At 43.3% G+C, this 13,140-nt stretch overlaps 1 protein-coding gene across 8 annotated transcripts in view; it reads left to right on the top strand.

Moving 5' to 3' along the window:
• The first annotated feature begins 208 nt into the window (after positions 1–208).
• FAM169A (family with sequence similarity 169 member A) overlaps positions 209–13,140 on the top strand; it is a 36,981-nt gene continuing 24,049 nt past the window's right edge. For 4 of the 8 annotated variants that reach the window (XM_042804639.1, XM_042804640.1, XM_042804637.1 and 1 more), the window contains exons 1-2: positions 1,877–2,303; positions 8,372–8,419. The gene's annotated coding sequence lies outside the window, so the exon portion shown is untranslated. The other 4 variants (XM_042804644.1, XM_042804638.1, XM_042804646.1 and 1 more) reach the window with 3 other exon arrangements.

Here is a 13,140-nt window from a genome sequence, read left to right on the forward strand (position 1 = left end):
ACATTCTGCTTGCATCAAGCTGTGTCCCGTCTCTCAATCGTGGCACTTTGTAATGTGATCTGTAAGATCCCTCCCTGCCTATATTTAATGTTAGTGGTGTGAATAGTCATATTAGTAAGGTTGAACATGCTTTTAAAAAATCACATGATATAGGAGAAAAGGAATGGATGCACAAAATCATGGTGAGATTTGTATCATTACGAGAAAAATCACTAGCCATGACCAAGCACCTCATGTCAAGGTTTCTGTAAGTCTCACAACCTAAATTAAGGAGAAAGCAGAAAGTGGGTCTTTATTTGTAGGTTTTGCACAGAGGTTCTTCCAGACATAAAAGATGGCATGAAAGAATAACAATAATAATTAACAAAGAACATAAAATGCAAATCTATTTCTAAACAATATTGGAGGTGACCTGTGAAGCCAATAATTTACTGGAAGACTTCTGTCTGAATTTATTTTTCTGACTAAAGATCGTATCTGTCGTTGTATCTCTTTTCCTAGAAGACTTTATGACCAGGATTTTAACAGCGCATCCATATCCTATGCAACTAAGTAATTTTTATTAAAATACATTGTGTATGTTAAAGTCTCTTTACCTCCTTTACAATACCTGGTAAATAACCATAACAAAAAGTGGACAATAAATTTTTCATAAAAAAAGTCTCAAAGGTTCTTGGTCCTTCCATGAAACTGTCAGCAAAAATGAAGATAAAACCCCAGAGTTTCTAGGTTCTTTCCTTCATTTATCATGAAAGTAAAATATACAGGAAGTGGAGTTAATAATTTTAAGAATTGCCTGACAGGGTTAAATTCTAATCTTACTCCATTAACATGTCTTGTTTTCTCCTAGTACATATTGTAGAACAATTTTCACTATGAACATTGTGTAAATAAAATTTTCTTTCTTTGAAAGGCAAGTGCAAAATATAATCAGTATTACTCTAATTAGGAGAAAAAAAGTAAGGTAGCATAAACCTTGGTTCTACTACATAGAGCTGTGTGAGTTGATATCTGAGCTCACAAGGCTTCTTGGTGGAATATACGTGTTTTAGTGTAACCTAAAGGATGTTCCCATATTAACCCCTTTTCCCATAGCAACCAGACCTTTTGTCAAAGCTTGGTCATAAATGCCTTTTTAAGGTAATCACTGTATTTAAAAATGTTCTGGTCATGCTGTCTCCCAAAACTCCTCTTGTGATCTGACAGTTTCGGAAAAGTTACATGATTCTGGACACATGCATAATCATTATTAAGGTACTGAACCCCTGCTGCTCTGGCCCCTGGAGCTACCCTTATCTTTGGCAGACCGCGCTGAGAGGTCCGTGGAATGACCGCTGTGCCCCACACTGGGCAGACCCCATTTTGTGACCCGCCTCCTCTGTCCCACCGATGCCACCACAGCTGTGCGCCCGACCACATCCCCAGCTTGGGGCAAAGGGTCACACGCTGCGACACCAGGCACAAGACACCGGGACGAGTGCCGTCCTCCTGCAAGAAGTCATGTTCCATCTCCCGGTTCTTCAGCCCTCCGGCACCCAGGTCGTCCCGGGGGCGGACGCGGTCGGTGCTGGGGAACGGGGCTGGCAGTTTCCCTTTGGGAAGCACGCTCCTGCCAGCAGCTCCGCTCAGCCGGCCCCCCGCGGCCTGGCGAACGGGAGCGGCGGCGAGGCCTCCGGCGGGCCCGCGGGGTGGGCGCCCGCCGCAGGCGGGGAGGCCGCCGCTTCTCGCCGGGGGGACGCCCCACCCTCGGCCTCGGGGTGAGCTGTCCAGCGCTAGCACACCACGCGTGGCCTTGCTCCTTCCTCCGCGCGGGTTCCACCGATCTCCGCGGCGAGCGCCGGCGTGCCAGGGCCACCGGGCAGGTACCTCCGCCCCCGCCGCGGCGAGCGCTGGCGCGGGTACCACCGCAGGCTGACGGCGGCGCAGGCACCGCGGCTGCCGCCGGGGTGAGCGACGGCACAGGGGCCACGGCGGCTGCCGCGGCGGGGGGCGGCGGCGCCGCTGCCGCCACACGTACGGGCGCGGCGGCGGGCGGCGGCGCGGGCAGCGCTCTGCCCGCCATCTCGGAGGGAGGATGGCGCGCCGGCCCTCGCCGCCGCCATGGCGGACGGTGAGGGGCGAGGGGCGGCGGCGGCCGGCGCAGGGGCGGGCGTGCGTCAGCGGCGAGGGGCGGGGAGGCTCGTAGGCGCCGGGTTACAAGGCCGGGGCGAGCCGGGAAGCGCCGTGGACGTCGTCGGGGAGCCCAGCCACTGAGTACTCCGGTTTTTTCTCCGCCGCCGCGGGTGGCTGCCTGGCCGGCTGAGGTGAGTCTCGGCGCGGGGTGACCTGCTGAGGCGTCCCGCTTCTCCGCGCAGCCCGGCCGGGCGGGCGGGCTGCGGGGGAAGGGAGGGAGGGAGGGAGGGAGGCCTGGCCCGCCACGCCCGCGGGCGCGGTGCGTGCTGCGCTGCCCGGCGGGAGGCCGGTGGGGGCGGGCAGGAGCGGCCGCTGACCTCCGGGCTCTCGTCCGAGACCGCGGCGGGCCCCGCCACCGGGTGTCCGCGGTGGCACTGGCGCCGCGCACCTTCCCAGGGGGGCAGCGCCCGGCCCTGGCCGCCCCCCGCGGCCGTGGCAGCGGCGGGCAGGCCGGCGTGGCCGCGCCAAGCCCGGTGCCATCGGAGCGGGGCGGAGGGCGGTGGCGGGGCCGGGCCGGGCCTCCCCTCCGCGCCCCTCGCCCGCCACGGGGGAGCCTGGCCGGACCCATCGCCCGTCTCGCTTGGCCTCCGCGGGGCGTGGGCCGGGGCTTGCGCGGTGCCGAGTTTGGTGCGAGTTTAGGTCCAGGCCACGCCGTGTTGCCTAGAGGCAGCCTTCTGTGGGGGCATCTGCGGTAGCTCTGTAAATTATGCGTTATGGCCGCACACACATGTAAAATCCATTATACGTACATACACCTCTACACAGATACGTAAAAATAATATTTGCAGTGCTACAATAGATGCCTCCCACAGGAGGTGCCTCTGTGTGTGTATGTATGTACAAATACATGTGGACAGGCACACACACACTTTTCCGATATGTGATGTGTGAGGTTTTTTTTGAATTTTACTCCGAGGGAGGATTAATTCTTCCCCTTTAAGAGAGGGGGAAACATCTTGCGTGAGATAACCATTGACGTAGCATTGCTATCCTGCTTATGGAGTGTTAAATCCAGCCTGAGAAACTGGGTTACTCTGGGAGTTAGAGCAAAAGGTTTTACTAGCGTTAATGGAAAACAAAGTAAACTAACTCACTGATTTTTATATGCATATGGATGCCCTATTTAGAGGAAACCATTAAAGAGTGATCTTTAAGGTTTGCTGGGCTGTGGTGTTTTTAGTATTAATAATCTGAAATTTGTTAATCTAGCCTGTGGTGTAGAGACAGTCTAGCTGATAGTGGATTTTTGTGTATGTGTGTGCAAGAGAGAGAAGGGAACTTTTTTCTTTCTTGCTTAAGTGCAAATGCTCATTTTGTTTGTTGGACTGAACCATTGGTCAGAGTCAGTTATATAACCCACCAGTGTTTAATGAGAATAAGTATTGTGACAGAATGATTAGTATAATGAAATCAGTGCTGCCTCACTGGATGACCTGTAAAAGATTGCTGCAAATCAGAATGGTCATGGTCTCATTACTCCTTCAAACTCTCCTTAGATAGGAACTGACTGCATCTTTTATCTGTTTCCAGACCACACTGGCACCTTTCTTGGTTAATTAATGTCTGTTTGATTTAGATGCTGAAGAACTTCTCACTTCTTATCTTAATGGTAGCTAATAAGAAAATATGTTAGCACCTGTTTCATAGAGGGAAAACATCAGATCAGGGAGTGGTTTATACTATAAATGTTTAAATTCAGGTGATGTTAACCTCAGTGATCATGTCAGTTTCAGTACTGTTTTGTAAATCAAAAGCTGATGAGGACTCTTGATATAGCAGACAGGTGTTTAAGTTGCTTCTGCATTCCCCTCCCCCCAGTCTGATCTTATTTAGCATCTGCTCTGTATGGAAGCAAATGTTTTGCAGTGCCTTTCTCTACTGTTGTGGAAGATGAGTAATTAAAATGGGATTCTATTCTACTTTTCAATATACTCTCTCCAACAGTGTGTGATCAAGACACAGTATGAAGTCTTTTTGGAGTGTTTCATAGCTAGCTCCTTTGCAAAGAGGCATTACTCTGAGGCATGACTTGGAAAGTACTCGTAATTTCTTCTGTTTTCATATTAAGGTAGATAAAGTCTCTCCAATTATTAAAACCCAAGTTTTTGGAGAGGTGGTGTTGATGCCTATTGGTATTGTAAAGATAACACAACTCAGAACGAACTTAGAACTCTCCTTACTTACCCAAACATCCTATTTGTGCAGATTGGTTTAAATAATTGTGTACGTATTACAGTGCAGAATCTTTTCCAATGAAAGATGGTAAGTTTGCTTTAGTGTTAAGGCTGACACTAATGATTTTATTTTCATTTTTAGATGTGAAAAACGGAAAGGTTTGATATGAAATCACTAGAAGAACAATGTGGTATTTGGTGGTATTAGAGAAACTCATTAGCGTAGAAGAGTCCGTTACTTATGTTCTTAGGCATTATAAGGGTTGATATCTGTTTAAGCCGACATAGGCAGGACACAGAAACAACCACAAAACTGAGGATGAAATGCAAAGAGTAAATTTATTCTTGTGACTTGGGGGATCTGCACAGCAGCATGCAAGCAGGGAAGCGGGCACTGCAAAGCTCAGTCCTTGCTAGTTGGAAAAAGGCGAAAAATCTCAGACATGCTACTTTTGCCTGTGTATCAGGGGTTTTCACAGACATGGTTTACCACTGTGCTTTGATCTTTCCCACAACAGGGCAAGAATCTCAAGCATGTTTGATAAGATGCCTCTGAGTCTATCACAGGGCTATATTATCCTATATATGCAGATGTTCTACTCGCCAAGCACACAAAACTAAACAACAATTTGTATGATATGTGTGTTTTTTGACACCCTATCAGCAAGTCACTTGAGTGTGTTTACAATCCTCCTTGCCAATCTTCTGTTATATTCTCACAGTATCAATCTGAATCTCGTACCAGCCAATTAATATCAATTACTAATCATTTAAAGGGTTTACTAATTGTTTCTAAACTTCAAATACAAATAGTAATATTAGAGCTGAAGTAATGTTTACTTATGCTGACTTACACATTGCTATTCCTTAAGATCTTCTTTATTCAAGTTACTAACATCTCACTTCCTCACAGATATATACCATCCCTCAGACTCGAGAGGCTGTAACCTAGTCATCAAATTGTATTGGCTATACATTCCAGAAAGCCATAGTCATCCTTTGGTCTGTGAAATGTAGTTTGGCGCAACTGTGGTAGAGGTGCATGCTTTTCTGTGGAACTGCTTTCATCAGTGAATGTGTCCTGCACAATCATTCCATAAAAATGGTTTAAAACAAAAAACCTTTTTCATTGAATAGGAATTGGTTTTTAAAAAAAATCAAGCAAGAAAAATTCAACCTTCCCTCTCAACTTTTGCTTCCAGCTGTTACAGTATAGATTAAATAATCCTGAGTGGAAAAACCTGCTTTAACAGGTTTCCTCTGCTGCACTGTTATAAATATGACTGGAATGGCATATGTAGTGTCTTGATAACTCTTATTTGGAATTCTTGCAGTTTTGTCTGCTATTGATAACTTTTTGTTTTTGAACAGTGATATTTGACAGCATATATTTAATCATTATAAATTTAGTAGGTGTTCTCCACTGAACTTGAGATTTCAAAGAAGTTTTTAAATATCTCCCTAAAATATGTAAAAGAATCCTGTCCCAAGAGTGATGAATTTTCAAATCTTACATTAAAATTTCACTAAGATCAGTGAGAATTTTCAGGACTAACATACCTCTGTCTTTGTTTTCAAAGTTAATTGAAAAACCTACTAGTGTTTTAAATTGTACATGTATATATACTAAATGATTCCCTGAATTGAAAATTCAGAAAGATGCATTTGTCTGAATTACATAATGAACCGTGGTGCACAATTATTCAGATTAGCATTTTAGATCTTTGATTTGTTTTCAAGTCTTGAGTTGTTCCTCTCTTGGTCCTGTACTTTGTTTTGTAGTAAAATAACATCTTACAATTTTATTATTAGTGTAGAACAGGGAACCTGCATATTCACAATGCCAGTGTCTCTCCCTTCTGTTTATGGTTAGAAATTGTTTATGGGCCAGAATGAATTGAAATCATCATTTCGTTTTCTTCTATGCTTCATCAGAACATGTAAAATAAGGGTGGTTAAATAGGTTGCTTTAATTCTGTGGCTCACCGAAGAGGAAGGTTAATTAATTGGTGAAGGTGTGGTTCAGTAGCCCCTGAGGCAGTGCTAGAAGAATATAGTCTGTTCAGAAGTTTGAGCATAGCAGCAGTGGCAAGCCTGCTGCTGTAAGAGCCTTTCTTAAGCCCTAAGTATTGATGAACTTTGAATGGTATGGAGTGCTGCATTAACCCTGACTGACTTTATACTTCTAATACACCAGGTGTAAAAATGTGAAATGTGTTTAGGTTAGCAAATGTATTGCTAGAATACCAATCTTTTATCTAGCTCTTTTGCAGGTAGCAGTTCCTTCAAAGAGGAAGGCTCTCTAGCTTGAAGAGCTTTTCTCACAGATGTTGTAGAATTAGCCAGCAACAATCACAACTTTGGGGAATTTGAGTGATTTGTGAGTTGATAATGATAAAATAGTTGAGGATGTTAACAGTAACAATGTAAATGTTACTACAGTCAGCTTAAAAGGATTTTTAAATGTTGGAGTATTTTACTTTTTTTGACACAGCAGCATTGAGAGTTTGTTGTCAACTTTTACTCTGAAGCTGTGGAAAGCAGTTTTCCGAAAAAGCCAGAGGTAACTACCCAATTCCTGCAACTGAGACTTCAAGCTGAACACTAACTTAGCCTTAATATCGTGGCTTAGCAGTGCTAATACTGTTCCAGTTTTTTATACAGTATGGTATGGTGGTAAGTTCAGAGGTATGATTAACTTTTTTATCTTTGTTCTCAGTCCACCCCTAACAAACAAGCAGTGTCTTTATTTCTAGAGGAGATCAATTATTGAAGCTTTTAAGGTGTTGATTTTTTAAAATTTAAATTCCAGTACATCCATAACAGGATACCATGGCAGGTACTAGGATGTGTAGCTTAGAAGATTGAATCTTACAAACATGTATTACAGTGAGAAGTGAGGGAAATGTGGTATATTGATAGAAGCCTCTAAGTTCTTGGAAGGATACTGGGATAGGTGATGATGGAGATAAGGACAGGATGACACTGGGGAGAAGATTGTTTTGAATTCCTTTCTTCTATTAGAGATATTCTTGTTAATGTTCTCAGACATTCAGTATTGTGGTAACGTGTTTACTGATAGCTAGTGAATGCAAGTTAAATGCTTTTTTTGTGATGCAGCTGTGATAGGTTGAACTAAAACAGCAGTGGTTGTACACAGACCATTGTGGGAGACAAAAATGAACCATCTTTAAGTGTGAGACTACTGAAAGAAAAGGCAGATGCAGAGCTGCTCAGGAATGTGCTCTGTCTGCCAAGGAGTTTGCTAAATATTGGTTTTGATGGCAGTGGGTATGGACAGTGGGGAGAAGCAATTCATTTTGGGGAAGGTGGTGTGCCCTGGGCTGGTGTTCATTTGTGTGGTCCTGTTGGAAAGCTTAGAGAAGAAATATATCAGCTGGTGTCTGAACAGATTCTTGAGGGCTCTGGGCAATGGAATACTCCTTTGATGTTTTATTCTTCCTTTGTTGTGGGAACAGGACTTCTACATAAACAAGAAATACCAGACCCTGCTACATATTTTTTTTTTATATCTGGAACAGATACAAGATGCCTGACTCTTTCCTAGCTGCTTAGTCATATTGATGCTAGGTTTGAATTTGTTTCCTGAATGCTTCTTTTTCAGAGGATGGAGTTTACTTCTAGTTTTATAGTTCATATGTGCCTTTTTTCCATCCTTCTGAAGATGCGATGAGGAAGAGAAACGTATTCACTCCTGGGTCCACCTGTGAGCCAGGTTGAGGTAGTCTGTGTGGCCTTTGTAAAGGTGAGGAAGTATTGATGCTGTTTTGCATGGACATATGGAAATGCTTACGCCTACCACTGTGTTTGAGAATGGTGTCTCTGACCCAGGATAGTAGCTTGAAACATCTCTTCACAAAATGACTGGGCTCAGACCGACACTCAGTAATGGCTTTATCATGTCTGTGGCCCAAGCACAGTGTCTGAAAGCACTGATTACTTCCTTTGAACATTGTCCTCTGTCTGTGGTATTGTCATCTCACTTTTACCTTGCCTTTCTCAAGGTCTGTGTCCCTAGCTCTTCTGGCGTTCCTTGATCCCAGCCTGGTTTGGTAAGTCCACAAACTGCATTAATTGCCTGTAAAGTTCATAATTTTGTTGTACACTGTCAAGCCTTCAGCTGTGTGCAGCTGTAAGAATTTGCTATCGTAGAACACTGAGCATAAATAGCAGGTAAAATTCATAATTCACTTCTATTAAATACTGTGTTTTTAACCATCTGTCATCTTCTGAAGATAATTGTAATAACAGTTGGTGATAGCTGCCTATTCCCTTTCTGGAAAAAAATGTAATTCTTAATCTACAGTAAGGTTTAAATTCTTACTGCTCCAAATATGTTAGACTTACTGTAGTGTTGATTTCTGGATTCTGATCCTCAAGCTTTTGTAAATGGGCTATAGGATTATATTAAGTCAGAATCTGAAACTTCTCAGTTCTCTGCTTGCTGGTCTGCAAGAAAGTTTTAGGGTTGACTGTTAGGGATCTGTTGTTGCAGTCTTATTTATTTGCTTTCCCTGCTTCACTTCTGTGACTTACTCTTATTTCTGGGAAGATCCCATGTTGATTTCTATTCCCCTTTCTGCATTTTCATTTGAATCACCCAGTAAACCAAGGCAATCGTTTTCTTAGTTATAGGTCTCCTGCTGCAAATGATTTCAAAAACAAAACAAAACCAGCACCTACTGGTAACTTTAAAAAGGCAAAAAGAGCTTGAATTTCCAACATTATCTCTGCTGAAAGCCATGACATCCACAGACTTCATGTGGCATAGTTGTAGCTCTGTTGGCAACTGTTTTAGTAACTACTTGGGTATGGAGGGTATAGTTGGAAAGTTTAATGACCTGCTGCTCACTGTTAGTAACCATGGTCACCATCACATTTGAATTTGCATGTGGAGTATTCTTGAAGCAGCTGTAAAGAGTTGCTGTTGTTTGGCTGATGAGCAGTAATTTATTAGACTGAGCTAAGGTATATCTGCAATTGGCTGAGCTAATCTGTGTAACTTTAAAGTCTGCCCCAGTTGTGAGGAGGATAGGGGAGAGGACAGCACAACCAATCATTTTAAAAATAGATGCAAATGTGTACACAGGGTTACTGCACCACCAATCTCACTGTGGTGTGTCCTGGGTTGAGTGAGTGGTGGAGCTTTTTTTGGTGGCAGGGGAGGGGGCTATCGGGGCGGCCCCCTGTGAGAAGCTTCTCGAAGCTCCCCCAGCTCCACTTCTGTTTGGAAAACTGAGCCAATCGGCTGCACCTCTGCGATAATGTACTTAAGAAGGGATGTGGTGACGAGCAGTCAGACTTGTGAGGAGGAGTTGCTGCAGCTGTGTGAACACCAAGGTCAGTGGAGGAATGGAGGAAGAAAGGAGGGGGGAGGTGTGCCGGAGCAGAGACCCCCCTGTATCCTGTGGTGAGACGGCAGGGCGGCCCCCCTGCCACCCATGAAGATCTACGGTGGAGCAGACATTGATTTATGGCCTGTTGTTCCTGCTTGGCTGATCAAAGTTCTGTGCCCAAAGAAGGCTGGGGTCTCGTGGGAAAAGGCAGCCCCGCTGCTGTAATTCAGTGCTGGGAGGATTGCAGCATGTGGGGGAGTCCCACGCCGGAGCAGCTCGGGAAGGGCTGCAGCCGTGGGAGAGAATCCAGTCGGAGGGAGTTAGTGACCCATGACGGAGCAGTGTGGGGAACGCTGTGGCCTGTGGGAGGAACTCATGTTGGAGAAAGTTTGTGGAGGACTGTCTCCTGTGAGAGGGGGACCACGATGGAGTAGGGGGTAACAAGTTTTGGACACTCCCCTCACCGAACATGAAGGAAGTGGCAGCACTGACTGCACCCCCCATTCCCTGCCCCTGTGCCACTGGGGGAGGAGGTAGAGATATCGGGAGCAGAGCTGAGCCCGGGAAGAAGGGAGGGGTGGGGGGAAGGTGTTCTCAAGATGTGGCAATGCTTCTCACTGTCCTACTCTTATGTGTTGTTAGTGTCTGTAATAAATGTATGTTCTTTTTTTCTTCCCCTAACGAGTCTGCCTTTTGCTCGTGATCATAAAAGGGGGATTTTTCCTCATCCCAGTCCTATCTTGAACCCCAGGCCTGGCTCTCTGTCCCTTCTCATTGCTGGAGGAGAAGGGAGAGAGAGCTGCTGCATTGTGGTTGGCTGCCAACCAGGCCCAAACTACAACATGGTGTTAGGATATTTACGTTAGACTTGGTGGTCCACTAGCTGTCTAACTGGATTCAGTGGGATTTTTGTAAGTGTGGTCGAGAAAAGACCTTTATTGTTCCTCTCTCTGGAATCACTAGATGTATTTGAGGTGGCCCTTCCAAACTGGAGGGATAATGTTAGAGGAGGGTATGAAGGTTTGAAAACTAAACAAGTTGCCAAGAAACATGGGCACCACGTGGGACTGAGAGATGGTCTTTTGATAGCAAGTGGCCATTAAAGCTGCAGAAAATCAAAGAGTTGGCATATCATACTGCCTTGTTGAAGGTGAACCTAGGGACACAGCTGTGGAAGATGAGCAGGGGCAAGAGCAGCATGGCTGGGTGTGTTCCGGGTGGCTGGCCAGACACCTGAGGAGGGGTGCTGAGTGTTGGCTACAAGTGCTGAGCTATAGTGGGGCCTTTAAGGGCAGGTGGTGTGGGGTATAAGGTGCAGGAGCAAAATTTGAGGGAGCTGAGGGTGGAGATGGGGAACTGCAAAACAGCTGCTCTAAACTGCTGAGTCGTGGAAGGGAGAAAAAGCAGTGACTGGTAAGGGAAATGTGGGTTACTAGGGGTATCTGTGTGGGATTTGGTGGTGTTTTTTAAGACCCTAAACAGGTTTGTCTTTTGTAGTGAAGGGGATATAGAGGGAAGTGGGAGATTATAAAGAAGAGTGCGTGCTGAGCACAGGAGAGATCAGATGTATGTCAAAGAGGTAGATGCAGGAAGTAATAATCCCACTTAGTCCTATATTTCTGTCTTTTAGATGTTAATTATTTTCAAACACAACCAGAATGGATTTCATTTTGTGTATGGATATATTTACCTTGAACCTGAGAAGCTGAAAGGGAAGGCATGAAAGGTTCTTTTAAGAAAAACTAATTTTCAGATTTATTAATCACGGCTGTTTTGAGTGGTCTCAAACATAAAATTTTAATTTAGTAAATCTCTGGCACACTTTCCTTGTAGGAAACACTTGTGCATATTAACTTCCCAAAACTCTCTACTAAGGAAAGTGCTCTTCAAGAAACCAGATGATAATTTAATTAAAATGTGAGACTGTAGAAAAACGTAAATAACAGGTTAATAGTTTGTATACCTAAGAATTTAGTCTCTGATTAACTAGGCTATGTAATCAAATATCTAATTTTAATCACTTGAGCAAAATGCCAGTGGTGTTACACAGGTGCTTAATCGGGCATATGCTTAAGAACCTTACCTACATAAGGTGGATTTGAGTGAAGTTGCATAATATGTTCTTCTCATACTACTGTCACCTCAGTTTTGATAACTGGTAAATTTTCTGTCCTGTTTTAGCTATATAATTTTGTAGCTGTTAACAGAGTTCATGTTTTCTGCAAATCTAACCACCATTTGATTAAAAGCACTCTTTAATGTTGTTGCTTACACTTCATTTAAGGTGTCTGGTTTTTACATTAGTACGTTTTGGTTGCAGTCTGGTATTTTAAAACTATAAAATGTTTTTTTTATTACACATTAGAACATTCTGAATATATTTAACTGTAGAATGAACTTTTAGATACTTTAAGACTGTATTTTGTTTTAATGAAATTAATATACTTTTTTCAAACTTCATTTTTTTTTTGGTTGAAATCACATGCAAATACTACTTTTTTAATGTGGAGGACTTTCTTTTTCCTTCCTTGTTCATGTTTCATTTGACAAGAGATTGTCTGAACCTGGGCACATAGACCTTTTGACTGTAAGTCTTGCTGGTGTCCACTGCAATAGTGTTTTATACTAGGATGGGGGAGTTGGAGTCTTTATGTAAATTTCATAATTTTGTACTATAAAAGTAAATTAAAGCTAAATTGTGGTGGCTAATGAATAAATGGGAAGGATTATTTTTGTTTTGTTATTTGCATTCAAATCAACAGCTTTGATTTGTGGCTCTGATAGAAAACCAGAGCTACATAAACTACTTCAAGTGGATTATGGGTAATGTGGTTGGCATATTAATCCAAAGATCTCAGTGGATGTTGACAATTTGTAGACCAATGCCCCGTGTTTCTTTAAGAGCTCTGTATTTGGGATTTTATAGGGTATGAGTAGATGCTATTTGGGGCTTTATGTTCCTTTTTTTAAAAAAATATATTAAAACTTTTTAGGAAGAAAAAACCCCTAAACTACAGCAAATTTGTATTAGTTGGCAGGGATTTATATTTAAGATTGATATGTCTATATTCTCTAAAACACACTGCAAGGAAATAGTATTTATATGCTGTAGTGCTATAGTGCAGATAATGGTGTGAAGACCGCTTAGGAATATGCAACAAGCTTTTTGAATTAAAACCCAGGAAAACCTACCTTTAAATATGTAGTTATTTGAACAAGAAAGGTTTGAGTTGACTGTCCAATGTGGCAGATCAAATAGCATATTATTGTTGCTTCTTTAAGCCTATATGACTTTCAACAAATACTAAAATATAATCTGTTGTTTTAAAAACCAACTTCCCTTTCCTCAAATGTCTTCCTCTTCTCTAGTTGACATATGTACATTACATTACATATGAAAATGAATAGCGTTTTAAAAGGTGGGAATATTTATAAAA

The sequence above is a fragment of the Tyto alba genome, unplaced genomic scaffold, assembly GCF_018691265.1.
Source record: "Tyto alba isolate M040663 unplaced genomic scaffold, T.alba_DEE_v4.0 Super-Scaffold_42, whole genome shotgun sequence".
Classification (NCBI taxonomy): Eukaryota; Metazoa; Chordata; class Aves; order Strigiformes; family Tytonidae; genus Tyto; species Tyto alba.